Source organism: Peromyscus californicus, unplaced genomic scaffold, assembly GCF_007827085.1.
Source record: "Peromyscus californicus insignis strain IS unplaced genomic scaffold, ASM782708v3 Scaffold_7__1_contigs__length_154581171, whole genome shotgun sequence".
NCBI lineage: Eukaryota > Metazoa > Chordata > Mammalia > Rodentia > Cricetidae > Peromyscus > Peromyscus californicus.
The window spans coordinates 128352139-128370246 of NW_026294595.1; the positions used below are offsets into that span (position 1 = coordinate 128352139).

General features: G+C 42.7%; 1 protein-coding gene across 2 annotated transcripts in view; it reads right to left on the bottom strand.

The window, feature by feature from the left end:
• Window positions 1-4575: 4575 nt before the first annotated feature.
• Window positions 4576-18108, bottom strand: part of Cdk5rap1 (CDK5 regulatory subunit associated protein 1) — a 303956-nt gene continuing 290423 nt past the window's right edge. For both annotated transcript variants that reach the window (XR_008215333.1, XR_008215335.1), the window contains exon 19: window positions 4576-4742. The gene's annotated coding sequence lies outside the window, so the exon portion shown is untranslated. The remainder of the gene's footprint in view (window positions 4743-18108) is intronic.

An 18108-nucleotide genomic window follows, 5' to 3' on the forward strand; every position in this document is an offset into this window, starting at 1 on the left:
TCTTTGTGGATTTCTGTGGGCCTCTCTAGCACTTTGCTTCTTCCTATTCTCATAATTCTAGCTTTCTTATTGTATGATCACAAACTGGTGTCCTTTACACAGAGTTTCCAAATGTTGAAATGGGATAACCTAGGCAAATACTATGAGTCTTCCCAATAGAATATTATCACATTCGTCCATTCTGGGTCTTCTTTCCAACACATACTGAATGAACCACTTTTTCATAGCCTCAGGTTCCACAACTCAGGGCCTTAGTCTTGGCAGAAGTTCCTCTCCATCCATCACTGCCACTGAAGCATCTGGGTGTCCTTTGGCTTGGAATATCCTGGCTAACCTTCGACATTTTCTTTGGAGTCTCCTTAGGACATCCTGGAACCGGGATTTGCATCTCAGCTTTTCACAATATAAGGGACACTGTCACCTCTAGCAACAAATAATACCATGTAGTAAATGGAGGATTGGGTGTTTACCCTTCTCCTAAACAGTGAGTCAGACTCCTCCAATGTGAACATGGGTCTTCAGGAGGCTTTGGAGAAACTGGCAGAGGGAAGGAGCTCTTTGTTTTAGGGAAGTTTTGACTCTAACAAACTTGAGGACATACATGATATTGTGTCAGATTAATGACAACCTAGGTTCATGGTTCTGTTGACTTTTCAGATTTTATTCGTCAATGACTTGTCTCAGTGTATGGAGAAAGGCTTCTTACTGGAGTCTAGGCTCAGTAAGCGAAACAAGCCATAGCTATTTTGCTAAGGATGGTGTGGCCCCAAGCTTGGGGGAGCCAGGTAGTGGGAGCCTTGATCTGGTCTCTGGGGAGAGATCTATAGTTGTCTATAGTTGGCTTCAGGGAAGGTTTGAACTTTCATTGAGGTAGAGAACAGATTTAGTTTGCAAAGTGCAGAGGAACTAGGTTTCTAGCAGAGAAGGCAGCAAGCACAATGGACCTGGGCATAAAGAGCACAGGCTGGAGTCAGCTTGGCTTTCCAAGCCCCACCCCTCCACATTCTGGCTTTGTCTCTGAAATTTATCTCCACTCTAGACCTTGCCTGCTCATCTCTAGAACAAGGCAACTTTTCCCTCAGTTATAACTGTATTTAGTTATTTCTATTATTTTTAAATTCACTATCTAAAGTTGTGGTTTTGCTCTGGTAATTTCCTACATACTTAGTTTATCTCTGTCTGGAGTACCAGCTTCTAGGCAGCACAGAGCTCAAAGGGAAATCCACAGCATGGTGAAGCTACAACTTTTTGATCTGAGGGGTAAGGGAAAATAAGAAAACTCACACACTCTCTTGAAGTTTTCTTTATTTTCTCATGTTGTTCTCTCTCAATCCTCCATCCTATCATGTCTTTTTACAGCATATGTATTCCAACAACCCCTTTCAGACAATCTATCAGTCGCAAAAAGGCTACACTCCATTATTAAGTGAATGATTGCAGAAATCACGGCTATGTCAACATTTTCAACTAACTCCTTGCAACTAACAGGCAAGGAGTTGCCATAAATGCTCTAATTAAAGTTTAGGCCAGTATTCCTGAGAATGTGAATGTTTTCTACCATCAGCTCAAGTCTGCATCTTCCAAGATACCATACATATAGCGCTTAAACATAAAATGTACTTTTTTGTCCTGTGTTTACCTTTTAACTATCCAAGAACACTTGCAGCCCTCATATGGGGCTACAGAGTCAAATTATTTTCTGTAGCCTTGACTAGGCAGAATTTATTTTCACAAATTGAGGTCAGGAATTGGTGTAAGGACTTAATCATTTCCAGTAAGCAATAACTAGGTTGTATTTGTATTTATAACCTAGCCAGACAGGACAGCTGTGTGTTTTTGTGAGCAAATGATTGGAAATGTTTATCTAAAAAATCATTAGAAAGGTATCTATTTTAATCTAAAGCTCTTTGGAAGCAAGGAGTGGTGCTCATTAATTTGAGCTGTGATCAGAAGCAGCTTCTGGGGGAATTATGGGCCTAGACTATGTAGCAAATCCTTGTATCCATTTTTATTCATCAAAATTATACAGGTTAAGGAAGGATCATCTTCTAGACAGTCCACAGATATACATGCCCAGTAGTGGGATGAATTCATGAGATAAACACACTACAATATAGGTATTGGGGAACTCCCCACATACATATGCATTATATCAGATACAAAAGGTACAGCAGAAGCAAAAGATATTTTGGAGTCTGTAGTCTCATGGCCTTGTCTACATGGGATTGGTCCATCACAGGTTTTCCTCTTGGTGGACTGACATCTCAAACCTCAATTGCCATCTGCTGTTGCTCTGGCATGTCTACTGGCTACCAGCATTAGTTCCTATCCTTCTCCCTCACCTACTGTCCTTCCACATCCTCCTCTTGCCAATGTCTTTTTCCTTCCTCTTGTTTTCCTGTCACATGCATTCTTTCCTCTCATTCCCTCCTCTTCTCTTCCCTTGAGAATTTCTCTTGTCTTTTTGCTTATTTTATGACTGCATATACATGCACACACGCAAATATACATACGTGAAAATTTAAATCTCCCTTTCACATAACAAAAAATGGGGTATTTTGTCATTCTGAATCTCAATGATTGTGTTTAGCACAATGACTTCTAGTTCCATTCATTTCCAGAAATGTCATGATTTCACTTTTTGCTAGACACATTGGCTTTGTTTTGTGCCTCAGACAAGCTCTTTTTTATAACAGGACTTTGCATGAATGTTCTGGTTACATTAAAAAAAATAGCTTTCCCGTTACTCCAACTCTATGCATCTTTTTATCTTTCAGGATCTTTTCTAGGTACCTTCTCTCTTTTTTCATAAAAATATATTATTAACCTTCAGAGTAGTTGTCTCTGTTGTCATTGCATATACATACATATGGTCTCACCACACAGCTCTGGTTAGCTTCAATCTCAGAGATCTACCAGCTTCTGTCTTCTGAGGGCTGGGCTTTTTCTGTGTGGACATATAAGCACACATGTCATCTATCTGGAACTCATCAGGTAGGCTAAGCTGGTTGACCAGTTAGACCCAGAAATCTAAACATTTCTATCTCCCCAACCCTGGATTACAAGTGTTATCACCTGATTTTTCTTTCTTTCTTTCTTTTTTAATATGGGTACTAGAGACTGAACTGACATCTTCATGCTAAATGCAAATACTTTGTGGACTGGGCTATCTCCTTGGCTCCCTGAACTCATTTTTCAGTCAAATATTTACTGTGTGCCAAGCAGGTATTGCACTAAGCTCTAGAGAACAATTTGGTGAAAAACACATAGGCTCTCTCTTAGAGCATATCCTGAGGAAAAGGCAGGCTGGAAAGATTTGGTACATAAGTGAATTCAAGGAAAATTAAAAGTGCTACAGAGACCATCATACTTAGCAAAGCACATGGAAAGCAATCCTTCCCTTCAGTGAACATTCAGGATGGGCTTCCCCAAGAAATAACATCTGGATGAGAGTTGAAGGTGGGAGGCAGCAACCTCAGTGAGACTTGTTTATGAAAGAAGCAAAAGGTGGAATGGTTTTTCCAGTGCCCCAGGGATCAGCCTGGTACTCTGTAAATAGGGGCTGAGTGAATGATGCAGTAACAAGTCTATGATGAAACCCAGGCACTGAGGAAGCTGCTACTTAGGAATAAAATGCTCAGATGCTCAGTGGTGGTTCATGTGGACATGGACCACTGGACAACAAGATGGACTGAGATCATAGAGCAGAGTTGTGGGTCACCTGACCTCTAGAGAACTAGAACAGCCATGCTGAACTATTTAGCAAGATTATTACGTCCCTTCTTTTCTAGGAAAACTCTCTGATCAAGAGAGTTCTAGATCATGTATCTGAAGTCCTGACAAAGAAGGTGTCCCTCCTGTTGCAAAACCAAGTAAGTCCCCAGCTCTTGGCATCCAGAGCTGGTCCTGGTGGAGGCAGGAGTGGTATCTCTTGGTGTGGTTGTGTACTCATGACACTGTTTCCTGTGAGGTGCAGATTTGTCTTTGGGAAGTCTGTGGGCACTTCCCACCCCCACCCCAGTAGCTGGGCTGTAGAGAGGAGGCAGAAATCACAGATGCTGCCTTGAGCTATTTACCACATCCATGCACCACCTGTACCCTTTAGCTAATGTTTTCTTTTAGTCAACACACTTTTATTTAAATGGCTGTATTTAAGAACCTGTAAATGAGAGTCTGCAGGGAACTGATAGCTAGGCTTCCCAAAGGTTTAAGCCTTCTAAGGAGCTTGAGTTTCCAGGGTTCAAGAATAAAGGTTTAAGGAATCTGGGGTATTTGGGATCTGGATGCTAGGTCTTCAGATCATGAACTTCAGACATCCTGGAGTGATGAGTTCTTGGGAACCTGGGACAGCTCTGGTTCAGGCTGCTACAATTCCATAGTTCCAGATCTCTAAAGTTAACTGCTTTCAGGTCCTGGAAATGAGCCTCTCTGTCAAGGGAAGATGGGCAGTGTGTTGCCAGCAATGTCTCCTCTGTTTTCCTTCTCCCTCCTTCACCTTCTCTCTGGCTCTCAGTTATGTTCACTGCTCCAGTTCTTCCTCAGCAACCTGAAAGTAAGTCTTCCTTAGGACCTCACCTGTAAGTCACAGTCTGGCGACTGAAGAGCCTTCCATGGGCCAAGACAACAGCTGAAGGAGTGCCCCAGACAGGGATCTTGCATCCTGATGAAGGCAGGCCTTTGGCTTCCCCGCCCCTCACTGGGGCCTCTTCTCAGGCTTTACCTCCTCATGCTTGAGAGGGTTTCTGAGGAAAAAGAAATCAGGCATGTATGCTGTCAGTTCCTAGACATGACCCTTCTATAGATATATACCTTTAAAGTCCTTCTGCATCTTGCAAGCTTTACCTCATTAGATTGTCAAGAAATCTATACATTGGGGTACAGTCATTGCCCACATTCAGTGATCAGTAACATGCTTGAGGACACACAGGTGTCAGAGTGACACACTGGAGAGAGTTAGGTGGGCCTGTGTTCAATTTCCCATGGCAAAGACTGAGGCTGATCTTGCCTTGATTCCTTCAGCTAATTTACTGACAGGACAATCACCAGCCTCCACCTGAAGAGGAAGGAGCAGAAGGAGGAATATCTTGACACCCTGCTGGTATAGTGTCCAGTTACTTTTCTATTGTTGTGACAAAATAACAATACCAAGAGAAATTATAAAAGAAAGCATTTCTTTGTGGACTCACAACTCTAGAGGGTTAGAAGTCATGACTATCATGATGAGGAGCATGGGAGCAGGCAGGCAGGCATGGCTCTGGAGCAGTAGCCAAGACCTTACATCTTGAGACACAAACACCAGACTGAGAGAGCTAACTGGGAAAGGCTTGGCCTTTTGAAACTTCCAAGTGCATCCAATGATCACATACCACCTCCAACAAGGCCACACACCTCCAAATCCTTCCCAAACAGTTCATCCAATTGGAGACCAAGTATTCAAATACATAAGCCTATGGGGGCCATTCTCATCCAAACCTCACAGGTAGGCTCTGCACCCTGTGCACAGTATCTGTCAGGAAGCCAGGGCTAAGCTTGTTTTGCTTCTGTAACCAAAAGTAACTGAAGTCTGATTCTCACCCCAGACTAAACTCTGATCATGAGTTTATAGATATAAGGTAGATCATTGACTCTACTCTGAAAAAAAAATAAAGGAATAATAGGATAAATGGGTAGATCGATGAATCTACTCTAAAAAGAAAAAGGGGAAGATATAAAAATGACAAAAGGTAGATTACTGAATCTAATATGAAAAGAAAAAAGAGAGAATATGGATACAACAAGATAAAAAGGGAGATTATTGAATCCACTTTTAAAAAGGAACTACTTGTTTTAAATAGGATAAGTAATGAAATTTTTGTCTGAGTTTATCAAATGTTACTGGACTGGACATTGTTAATACATATAAAATGGAGTTTTTCCATCTGAATCTGTCAAATGTTAATGGACTAGACATTGTTAATGTAATTCTTGACTGTATATATTGTATATACTTATTGGATAGTTTTTCTTGTATTAGTTATAAGTTTTTAAAATTTTTAGACAAAAAAAGGGGAAATGTGATGGTATTGTGTTCCCCGAAATATTGTGCATGCTAATAAACTTATCTGAGGTCAGAGAACAGAACAGCCACAATATTAAACATAGAGGATAGGCAGCAGTAGCACACGCCTTTAATCCTAACATTCCAGAGGCAGAGATCTACCTGGATCTCTGTGTGTTCAAGGATACAGCCAAACATGGTGACTCACGCCTTTAATCCCAGAAAGTGAGCCTTTAATCCCAGGGAGTGATGGCAGAAAGCAGAAAGGTATATAAGGCATGAAGACCAGAATGTAGAAGCTTTTAGCTGGTTAAGCTTTCAGGCTTTGGAGCAGCAGTTCAGCTGAGATTCATTCTGGATGAGGACTCAGAGGTTTCCAGTCTGAGGAAACAGGATCAGCTGAGGAACTGGCAAGGTGAGGTAGCTGTGGCTTGTTCTGCTTCTCTGATCTTCCAGCATCCACCACAATAACTGGCCTTAGGTTTGATTTAATTAATAAGACCTTTTTAAGATTCCTGACACATGGGTTCACCCTGACCCCTGAACCTGCATCATGAACCTAGACTGAGCTGTGATCTTTTGACTAAATGATTTTACTGGGAGTTCTTGAATGAATCCTAACTTGGTACGTAGACACTTGACCATGACCTGTACACACAGCCTGGCTTGGGAACTGCCTCAACTTAATCTTTTTCTATCTGTCATTGCTCCAGAAGGGATGAGGAAAGGTCAGTGCCAGGTGACAGAGACACAAATCCATATCTGCCTCTCTCCATGGCCTAAGCCATCCTGGACACTGCTTTAACTTATGACCCATTTACAGAAATATTCCGTCTAGTTTGAATTTGTTCTTGAGGTTTTTGAATCAATTAATTGTATGTGGCTTGTCTTAGAACTGAGAAGAAATTGTTTTCTTTATGCCAGTCTGAGCTAGTGATAAAAAAAAAACAGGGCTTAAGTATCTTACAGTCCTCATGGAATAATAGATCTAATTATGAAGCATATCCTGGTATATTTTCTATATATCAAAATTATACAGCTTAATGAGAGGTCATCTTCTTGACCAACTACAGATATAGATGTCCATAGTGTGAGATGTACTAGGGACAGATTCTGTTCCCACTGCCTGGGGGCCTCCTATACAGTTTTAGTCAAACAGCTGTCTCGCCTATCCAGAGGGTTCAGTCCAGTACCATGGGGGCTTCTCAGCTCTTGGTCCACAGTTCATGCATTTCCACTAGTTTGGCTAGTTGTCTCTGTACTTTTTCCAGTCATGGTCTCGATATCCCTTGCTCACAGAATCCCTCCTCTTTCCCATTGACTGGACTCCTGGAGCCCTGCCTGGGACCTGGCCGTGGATCTCTGACTCTGTCTCCATTAGTCACTGGATGAGGGCTCCATGATGACAGTCTAGTGCATGAGCCAGCTTTTTGGAACCTAGTGCCTATGGTAGGACACTTTGTGCGGCCTTGGTGCAGGAAAGAGGGACTTGGACCTGCCTCAACTGAATGTACCAGGCTCTGCTGACTCCCCATGGGAGACTTGCCTTGGAGGAGGTGAGAATGGGGGTAGGTTGGGGGCAAATCCTGTGGGGGTGGGAGGAGGGAGGACAGGGGAATCTGTGGTTGGTATAAAAAATGAATAGAAAATCTATTAATAAAAAATTACTTAAAAATAAAAAAGTAAGAAGTAACCATGAGATTACATATACACATCACATGAGATTACACATTACAGTGCAAGTATTGGGGAATTTCCACAAGTGTTTTGCACATGTGAAATTACAGACAGAAGTGTAGTGGATACCTCTTCTACCTACCTATGACCTTGAAGTACCAACTCCTGGGGCATGGCCTTGGGGCTACAATTTAGACCTGAGACACAAATAGGCCACTCTCTTCCCTTGCCTGTGGGCTTGGATGTTGGGAGCAGCATGGGACATTACCTCAGTCTTCCGGAACACTGTGACGATTTGCCTATTCTGTTTAGTGAGTTGTCTTTTCCTATTTATCTCCTAATAAATTCCTTCTAACTCCTAAGCAGACTCCCTTGGATTTCTTGCTAGGTGGAAGCAAGAGTTTTCAAAGTTTGTGGTCCCATAAGCTTTGCTTGAATGGGGTTCCTCCATCAGAGAATTATTCATCTGGTGGGTTGACACCTGAACTATCAATTGCCATCTGCTGTATATTCTTGTGGCCTCTGGTAAAGCCATTGCTACCAGCAGCTCTCAGCAAAAGAATGAATAAAGAAAATGTGGTACATTTACACAATGGAGTATTACTCTTCTGTGAAAATCAATAACATCATGACATTAGCAGTCAAATGAATGGAACTTGAAAAGAATCATCCTGAGGGAAGTAACCCAGATCCAGAAAGACAAACATGATATGTATTCACTTATAAGTGGATATTAGCTGTAAAGTAAAACAATCATGCTATGGTCCACAGATGTAGAGATGCTAAGTAACAAGGAGGGCTTAGAGGGCCACACAAGGATCTCCCTAGGAAGGGGAAATAGAATATATTTCACTGATGGACTGAGAGCAGTTGGGGTTGGGAACAGGTTGGATCAACTGGGGAGAGAAGGAGAAAATACTGGGAGAAATGACTGGAATTGGGGGGATTTCAGGGGCAAGATGGAAACCTAGTGCAATGGAACCTCCATGGAATCTGACAGAAAAACCCTAGCAAAGGCTACTAGTAATGGGGGGGGGGCACAAAGCCTGAATGGGCCATCTTCTGCAAGAGGCAAGGAATCAAGTAGAGGGATTGAGATACTAATCCAGCCACAAAATCTTCAACCTACACTTTATCCTGCCTGCAGAGTGTCCCTGTACCAGAAGCTAGCAGAATTCTCATCAAAGAGACCAGAGAGACTTCATCAAGTAACTAATGGGAACAGATGCAGAATCCCACAGACAAACACTAGGCAGAGCTTCGGGAGATCTACAGAAGAGGAGGAAGCAACAGGGGGGTCAGAAACATCAAGAGAAGGTGGCCCACAGAATCAATTGATCAGGACTCATGGGGGCTCACAGAGATCAGGGAGCCTGTAGGGTTATGCCCTAGGTCCTCAGCATATATTCTATGGCCGAGTAGCTTAGTGTACTGTGGGACTCCTGACTGTGGGAGTGGGCTGGGCTGGCTGCTGATGCTTTTGCCTACTTATGGGACCCTTTTCCCCCTACTGGGTTACCTCATCCAGCCTTGATGTAATAGTATGTGTCTGGTCTTGTTGTAGCATGTTATGACATGTTTGGTTGATGTCACTCAGAGGCCTGCTCTTTGCTGAGGTGAGATGGGGGATATGGATCTGGAGGAGAGGGAAGATGAGGGGGAGAACAGAGGGAAGAAGTGGAAACTGTGTTCAAGATGTAATATATGAGAGAATAAAAATAATAATAAATTATCTGAAAAACAAGCCCAAATAAAATTAAGTCTCAAAAAATATATTTTCCTGCCGGGCGGTGGTGGCGCACGCCTTTAATCCCAGCACTCAGGAGGCAGAGCCAGGCGGATTTCTGTGAGTTCGAGGCCAGCCTGGGCTACCAAGTGAGTTCCAGGAGAGGTGCAAAGCTACACAGAGAAACCCTGTCTCGAAAAACCAAAAAAAAAAAAAAAAATATATATATATATATATATATATATATATATATATATATATATTTTCCTTTACTAATATAGCAAAGTATGTTCAATTCAATGTGTCACCAATATGAAATTTTAATGAAACATAATATGTAGTAGAATATTATTTTTAAGGCGTGCTACATTTGTTTATGATTTAGAACATTTGTTTAATGATGCAAAGATGTGTTGCATACTTTTATGTTGCACTTGTTTAACTCTGTGAAGCTGTGCTACTGTGCCTGTCTAAAACACCTGATGGTCTAATAAAGCTGAATGGCCAATAGTGAGGCAGGAGAAAGGACAGGCAGGGCTGGCAGGCAGAGAGAATAAATAGAAGGAGAACTCTTGGAAAAGAAGAGAAAGAGCAAGAGAACAAGGAGAGGAGGATACTAGGGGCCAACATTCCAGCCACACAGTCAGTCACGAAGGAAGAGTGAAAGTAAGATTTACAGAAGTAAGAGAAAGGTAAAAGCCCAGATGGGATAATTTTAAGTTAAGAAACACTGGCAAGAAACAAGCCAAGCTAAGACCATGCATTTATAATTAAGAATAAACCTCTGTGTGTGATTTATTTGGGAGCTATGTGGTAGCCCCCCCCCCAAGAGCAAATACAACCAAAAACAATAATACATTCTGTTTTCCTACTCAGGCTTGAATGTCATGTGCATTTAATGTTTGGCGGACATTTATATTTGGTCATCTGAAGAGCTACCATCTGCTGTTCATCCTGACCAGCTGGACAGAAAGACTAACTAATTTGTTACCAGTGGAAAAACTTTGAAAGGCTTAGGAAATCTCATCTTATATCCCCTCAACACATATACCAGTAACTACTTCAGACATTCCCAACACCATATGTGCTATGACTCAAGTGACAGACAATGTCCTCATACAAATTTGATTTAGCCCAGAAAGAGTTTTATCAATATAAATAATTTGCCTGTATTAAAAATAAGAAATACCTCATAGTAAGTAGACAATCTGGTGAAAATTTGAGTATTTGTATCTTGCAGCAGGTCAAGATTAAAGAGAGGCCACTTCTGGGTTAGGCAGACAATGAGAAACATTACCCAGGACTGAGTGGAGTACAACACTATGGACAAGGTTAAAATGCACTAATGGGAAGAGGTAGAGGATGTAAGACTCCTTTGTGGTTTCCATCCTGTTCGGTAAAAGTATAAGGCTGATGATTCCTTGAGCTGAATCCCTGAAACCCAGAATAAGCCAGATGTGCCAGATGACATCTGTGATACCAGCAATTTTATAGTGAAATGAGAGAGAGGGGAAAATGTGAGAGAAATGCCCCAAAGCTCACAGATAAGCCAACCTGGAGTGAAGGAAACTACATTAAAGATTCTGCTTTACCAAAGTAGAAAAGAAAGAACTGACTCCCAAAAGATGTTTCTCTAACATGGATTAGTGTGCTATGGCATGTCTTCTCCCATACACACATAATACACACACACACACACACACACACACACACACACACACACACACACACACACACACATGCACACACACGCACACACACACACATGCACACACACACAGACAAAGACAGACAGACAGACAGACAGAGGAGAGAGAGACTGAAATTATCTTTATAGAAATAAGTTAACATGGGTCAATGAAAACTATAAATGTAAATGGAATAAATGACCTACAGTCTGAAATTCAAGATGGAGGTCAAACAATGAGGTTAGTGTAAGACAAAAATAGATGTCATAGTATTTTGGTATGTAATGAAATATTCTTCAGATAAAAATTAGTTATAAAATATAGATAGTCTACTAGATATGAATGGAGGAAACATTTCACTGGGAAATATAACAGTTGTAAATATAAGTGCACCAAATGTGAGGCTCCTAATTTTATAAAAACACAAATGGTCACAAAAGGTCAGATGGATTCTGATAGGATATCAGGGACTGACATCAATATCCTACTATTATCTTTAAACAGGCCACCCAAAGTAAAAACAATCCACAAAGAAACTGCCAGGCTAAACCACACCAAAGATCAAATAGACCTTATACCTATCTGTAGAACATTCCAAACAACTGATACAGAGTACATATTTTTTTCAGAATCTTCTCTACAATAGACCGGGTTCTAGGCCACAAAGCAAGTCTTTATGAGTATAAGATAATTGAACTCTTTTCTTCAAAAATTGAAAGGAACAAGAAACCATCAGCCTGAGAAACAACACACATACTGAGAGAATGAACAGCACATTCTAGAGTGACCAATGGCCACTGAAGAAACCAATGTGGAAATTAAAAAGATCCCAGAATCAAACGAAAATGAAATCATAATTTACCACAAAACAAATGACCAACATTTATTCATCATCAAGGTGACTGATGTTTTGTTCTCTGTGTATTGGCGTGTTTTCATTTTCAGATACACCTCCAAGTGACTTCATGGAGCATTTGAATTTGCGCCTGGCTGTTTCCCTCAAACAACAACCCTTCCCCATCACTCAGCTCCTCCTCCATGAAGACATGGTTCTGGAAAGGCTAGTGAACTTCCTTTCAGTGGTCATTGACTATTCTGGAAGGCTCCAGTTCTAGAGAAAAGACCTTAAATCCTTCATTATTGATGTCAACAAAACATTCAGCATCAAGTAGAAGCTGACAGTTACAAAAAAGATCAGGGGTTCTAGCACAAGACATTTTGGGGTGCAGAAATGGAGGAAGGGATGGATAGGTGCATAAAGGCAGATCACTACTTCAAGAAGGACCTGGAAGCTGATACAGGGCAAAGGACAAATTTCAGACCAAATCCTGGGAGTTGTTGGCCAGGAGCACAGAGGAGCACAAAAAATTGGCTATGGCTATGGGTAGTCTAACATGTCCTATCTGTGGACATCAGCTAAAAAGTCAGCCAATGGTGCTAAGCTTGGAAGACCCTGTGTGGACATGGAGAACCCAAGGACAGTGGGCTCCAGCCTTCAGTTTCTACACTCTCCGGACAGCTGTTCCCACCCCCATTGTCTCTGGCTCCATTTCTCCTTCCTCTTCTATTACATTTTCGTTAGCTCTTCTCTTTCTCTTCCTTCACTCTCTCCTTTCCTCCCTCAGATCCTCTCTGTCACTCTTTGCTTCCCTCTCCCGATCTCCCTTCCTCTCTCCATCTCATCACTTTGCTTTGTCTTTTCTCTCACTCTTCTTTCCTCCCACAAACACTGTAGCTCAGGTGCCAGCTCCAGAGACAAAGATTAAAAAAAAAAAGCAAGATACTCAGATGTCCAGCAGCTCAGAGAGTAACACCACCCGCCCTCCTTCTAGGCCCAGTTTCTGGCTTCTTTGAAGGCTTCTAGCAAATGCTCAAAGACCATTCCACAGAACAAGAAGATGCAAATCCCACCTGAGGATGGGCAAGACCCTTGGTTAATTCACATCTATCAGGCCAAGGCCTGAGGGGCTCTGTGAAACCCAGATTCAAGACAAGGGCTTAGAGCAATATTTTATTTTTATTTTTAAGATTCACTTATTTTATGTGTAACTATGTTTGCTTGCATGAGTTTATGTGCATTATGTGTGTGCAGTTCCCTGAGGAGTTCAGATGAGTCCTCTGAACTCCCTAGGACACAAATTGCCGGCAGTTGTGAGGTGCTATTTGGGTTCTGGGAATCAGATCCTGGCCCTCTTCAAAGTAGCAAAGGCTCTTCACTGCTGAGCCATCTCTCTAGCTCCAGGGCATAGGGTTCTGGAGATAATAAAATATATACGTCACCCTGAAAAATGTCAACATTGCTGAAAGTGCAATTAACAATCTTCAGACACCAATGTAGTATAGTTTCCCTAACTGCCAAATTTAGCTGTGATAAAATGGAAGGTGCTTGAAAATATTTTTCTGCTTTTGTCTTTCTTATCTTCAAAACCTTGCTAGCAGGTGGTTTAGTTGTGACAATAGGGTGAAGTGGATGAACTCTCTCTCACTCTGGCTCTCCCTCTATCCCTCTCCCTCCATCTCTCTCACTCACACTCTAGCTCTCCCTTGTTCACAATTTCTCAAAAAAGACTTTGCAGGTTGGGGTGGAACTCTACAATGGAGGATCTGCCCGAGTTTATAAAGGACAAGGCATTTGGTAGGTGGTGGCCCACGTCCGTGTTTATTGTACTGCGAGAAGGTCTGGGATGCTTCTGTCCTTCTGGAGAAGGGAAATCTACGAAGCAGAGCCTCTAAGATGCATCCAAGCCTGGTTCCTGTATGACCCAGCCCCACGTTTGGCCTCTCTGACCTCAGTAGCCTTTTCCAAACAGTGTGCTGAGTTGTGATTGGGAACAAATACCAGCACATTGTTTAATTGTTGGTGAGAGGGACCAGGAAGCTGTCATGACTGGGGGTTAGCACATGATGGGAATAGAATGTTCCAGCCTGGAACAGGTAATCCTTAATACCTCACTGGAGATTTTCTTTTTTTTTTTAATTTAAAAGTTTTGTTTTCCATTTTTTGTACCAACCACAGTTCCCCTTCCCTCCCCTCCTTCCACTCAACTCCCTACTATCTCCCCACCCCACTTTGCATTCACTCCTCAGTGATATGCCAGATTTTGTTCACTGGAGACTGTCTTTGAGAAATTCCTCCCACATCACTTATGGCCAGCCTTTGTCCTTCACAGACAAGTACTTCCTTCACATTCCAGGAGACTTTCTGTACACAGAGAGGAATGCTCTTTCCAAGGTGACTAAGAGCAGCCACCAGAGACTTGAGATGGCCACTGATACCCCAACCTCTCCCCAACAAGAGCTCTTTGTGTGTGCTATGTAATGTAATTGCAGACATTACTGTCGGCCATGTGCACAGTCTGCCCAGTGTGAGGACAGTGCTATGTAATGTAATTGAAGACATTACTGTCGGCCATGTGCACAGTCTGCCCAAGGTGAGGACAGTGCTCTGTAATGTAACTGCAGACATTACTGTCGGCCATGTGCACAGTCTGCCCAGTGTGAGGACAGTGCTATGTAATGTAATTGCAGACATTACTGTCAGCTCTGCGCACAGCCTGCCCAGTGTGAGGACATTCACATGTGATTCCCAACTGTTTTCTCTGCACGTGGATAGCAGGGAGGTGAGGTGTAGATTCCAGTCTCACTTCAAAAAGTAGAACGAAGCCTCTTCCCAGGTCATGCAGCCAGCAGCGGGAAGAGTGAGGATTTGAACCCAGGTCCTGCCAATCCCAGTGATAGGCTCTGATCAGACCCAGGGAAGTCCCCTCAACACCCTCATGATGCCCAAGGAACTTCCCTGCCCATAATTCCAAGAACATCCATGTACAAGGTATTAGTTAACCTATTTAGCAGCTAGGGCAACTGAGGCCACCACTTCTAACTCCAGCACCCATAGTCTGTGTTCCTGGGGTGTGAGTATTCCTCTTAATAAGATTTCGGCATGCCCCTTGGCTGTCTGCTCCATATCTGGGAACAAGGTTTTCATGGGTTTGTGGAACATGGTGTCACACAGACAGGAACAAGGTCTGCACAAGAAGCAAGCCATGACAAAGCCATAGCAAGTCTGACTACACGAACTCCCAGAATCACAAGTTCATAATGTTCTTTGCTATGGCTGCCTCATATTGAGAACAGGCCCTAAGGGCTTTGTAAATAGCAGTACTCAGCTCTATGCCATCCTCAACCCAGGGCCCTGCCCCCTCCTGTTTCTGTGCGCTTCAGGCTTTACATGGGCCACAGTTGCTGACCAATTCAAACAATGGGACATGTGGAAAACAGGATGTACAAGCCTAGGGACAGTCCCTACCTGCCACCTGTTTGCTGCCTGGTGTATGCGGAAGGACCCAAGCCCTGGGATTTTACCCTACGTGACCTTGATACCTGTGGGCATAGGAAGAGCTATACATGTGTGCCATAGGGTTTGGAGGCACAGCTTGGGCTCTAAATATCAGAAAGGACTCAGTACATTAAATGTAAGATGGTGATCATCTCTCAGTCCTACAGTCTCGATGTTTCTGGCCCTGAACATCTTGGGGAGGCCAGATATCAGCTTTGGTCAGACTCCACAATCTATAGGGCCTTAGAAAAATCTGTATAATACTGACATTGTTATTTTTATTTTGTGTTTGTATGTGGATGATGTTCATGTGTGATTGCAGATGCATGGATGGCCATGTGCCTGTTGAGGTCAGAGGATAAATTTCAGGAGCTGTTGCCTCCTTCCACATTTCTGTGTGCTCTGCCAAGCAAAAATGAGTCATTAGGCCTGTGAAGCAAGTTCCTCTCCTGCTGAGCCATCTCACAGACTCAAGAAGAGACATGGGCTAGCATGAAGAAAATATACATTTTGTGCCTGCAAGGTGGAGTCTACATCACAGGATTGCTTTAGTTTCTTACTGGTGACAACAAACTACCTCCCTGCCCACATAGGAGTTGGGTGTCCACAGAACTCCCTTCTCTGTCTTCCTCCATACATTCTTCAGTTACAACTATCAGCCAAAGTCCATCAGAGAATAAAGTCATTATTGAGAACTGAAATAAAGGGCATCATTTCAGGACCTGGATCCAGCTATGACCTAAACCAGGTTGAGTCTGTGAGTTTTCACTTCATATCCTAATTCTCCCTAACATCTCTGTTTCCCCTCTTACCCAAGAGCACTGGGTTCCTCCCTATCAGCCAACATCCATCCCAGCTTGTACATTCACACATCATCCACCTTCTGTGCAATGGGAACATGGGAGACACACAGACACACTACACACATAGCCAACTGAGGTAGGAAGGATGTGAATCATTTAGCCAGCCTTCATGGCTCCATATGGAAGAAACACTAACACTCAACAACACAGTGGCCATGGACCCACTCATTTTCTTCCATTATTTTTAGTGTTGGTGCAATTTTCTCCTCTGAGAAATAGACTTGTGGAGGAACATTAAACAAAATCATCTAGGAAGCTGGTTTTAAATACATGTGCTTGAGTCAGCAAGATGGAGGTAGTTCTTTTATTGAACCCTCACAGTACCCATTCACAGAGGCTGGCTCTGCCCAGGAGTGATCACAAGGGCATCCAGATGTAGAGAGGGAACATAGGAAGAATGGACAGAGCGATGTGGGAACCACAATTTTACCCTACTTATTGCATAAACATAAGCAGCTGTCTTTACATCTGAGTTTTCAAATGAGGAGATGGGCCAGCCTAGGCAAACACTATGAGATTTCTCATCAGAACATCCTCCCATTCATCCATTCTGGGTCCTCTTCCCAGATCACACTGAACAGACCACTTTGTGCCAGCCTCAAGTACCACAATTCTGGGCCTTAGTCTCCATCAATCATGGCCACTCAAGCATCCTGAGAAACCTTTTGGTTGGAGTTTCTTGGCTAACCTTAGATACTTTCTTTGGAGTCTCCTTAGAACATTCTCAAATGAGGAGTTGCATTTCCTCCTGTGATCACAATATGAGGGCCACTGTCACCTCAGCATCCCAGGAGAGCATGCAGAGAAACAAGGATTTCATGTGCATCCTTCTACACAACCCCTGAGTAGGACTTCCTCCAGTGTGGCCCTATCCTATGTGAGGGTCTTTAGGAGACTTTCTGGGCAAGAGTCAGAGGGAAGGTGCTGATGGTGTTGGGGAATTTTAGACTATAACAAATTCACGATATAGACGATACTGTGTCAGACTAATGACAACCTAGGTTCAAATGGCTTCTGTTGACTGTTCAGATTTTATGCATCAGTGACTTGTCACAGTGTTTGGAGAAAGGCTTCTTCCTGGAATCTAGGCTCAACAGTGACACAAAGCCATAGCTACTTCTAAGGACATGGTTGCCCCAAGCTTGGAAGAGCCAAGTATTGGGAACCTGAAACTGTTCTCTGGGAGGGGTCTGAAGCTGGCTTCATGGAATCTGTGAAGTTTCACTGAAGCAAAAGAATTGATTTAGGTAATGTGAGGAAGTGTAAATATGTTTCAAGCAGAAACAGCAGCAAGAAGAAAGGACCTGACATAAAGAGCTTGGGTCAGCTTGTCTTTCCAAGCCCTTCCCCTCCATACCCTGGCTGTGTCTCTAAAGTTCATCTCTAGATCTTGCCTGAACAAGACAACAGCTTTTCTCAGTCATAATTGTACATAGTTATGTCTATTATTTTTAGATTCAATATAATAAGTAGTGGGTGTGCTGTGGCATTTTCTACAAGCTTAGTTCCTCTCCCTCTCCCTCCCCTGCTGGCCTTCCCTGTCCCCAGACCATGCTAATGGCTTCCCCTTCCTTTTCCTTTCATGTCAAATACATTCCCTGCTCCCTCTTTCCCCTTCTTCTCTTTCCTTAAGACTCCTTTTCCTCCCATGGTTTTATTTTTTTTGATCCACACACATTCAAATATATGTGTGGTATATATGTATATGCATATACACACACAAACTGAAAACTCATTGTACAAGACAGAAAATGGGGTTATTTTGCCATTCTGAATCTGGA